This window comes from Physeter macrocephalus, chromosome 1 (assembly GCF_002837175.3).
Source record: "Physeter macrocephalus isolate SW-GA chromosome 1, ASM283717v5, whole genome shotgun sequence".
Taxonomy (NCBI): Eukaryota; Metazoa; Chordata; class Mammalia; order Artiodactyla; family Physeteridae; genus Physeter; species Physeter macrocephalus.
Window position 1 is genome coordinate 32,145,348 of NC_041214.2, and position 968 is coordinate 32,146,315.

Sequence of the window (968 nt, forward strand, 5' to 3'; positions counted from 1 at the left end):
AATTAAAGAACAAACACCTAGAAGAATTAAAGAACAAACAAACAGAGATGAACAATACAATAACTGAAATGAAAACTACACTAAAAGGAATCAATAGCAGAATAACTGAGGCAGAAGAACAGATAAGTGACCTGGAAGAAAGAATAGTGGAATTCACTGCCATGGAACAGAATAAAGAAAAAAGAATGAAAAGAAATGAAGACAGCCTAAGAGACCTCTGGGACAACATTAAAGGTACTAACACTCACATTATAGGGGCCCAGCAGGAGAAGAGAGAGAGAAAGAACCAGAGAAAATATTTGAAGAGATTATAGTCGAAAACTTCCCTAACATGGGAAAGGAAATAGCCACCCAAGTCCAGGGAGTGCAGAGAGTCCCAGGCAGGATAAACCCAAGAAGAAACAAGCCAAGACACACAGTAATCAAACAGACAAAAATTAAAGACAAAGAAAAATTATTAAAAGCAACAAGGGAGAAATAACATACAAGGGAACTCCCATAACGTTAACAGCTGATTTCTCAGTAGAAACTGTACAAGGCAGAAGGGAGTGGCATGATGTATTTAAAGCGATGAAAAGGAAAAACCTACAACCAAGATACTGTACCCGGCAAGGATCTCATTCAGATTTCATGGAGAAATCAAAAGCTTTAGACAAGCAAAAGCTAAGAGAATTCAGCACCACCAAACCAGCTCTACAACAAATGCTAAAGGAGTTTCTCTAAGTGGGAAACACAAGAGAAGAAAAGGACCTACAAAAACAAACCCATAACAATTAAGAAAATGGTATATCGATAATTATCTTAAACAGGAATGGATAAAATCCTCTGACCAAAAGACACAGGCTCACTGAATGGATACAAAAACAAGACCCATATATATGCTGTCTACAAGAGACCCACTTCAGACCTAGGGACACATACAGACTGAAAGTGAGGGGATGGAAAAAGATATTACATGCAAATGGAAA

The 968-nt window shown here is 37.6% G+C and overlaps 1 protein-coding gene across 1 annotated transcript in view; it reads right to left on the minus strand.

Moving 5' to 3' along the window:
- The window catches only part of PPP2R3A (protein phosphatase 2 regulatory subunit B''alpha), a 226,699-nt gene that overhangs the window by 143,385 nt on the left and 82,346 nt on the right, over positions 1-968 (minus strand). The gene's annotated exons all lie outside the window — the stretch shown is intronic.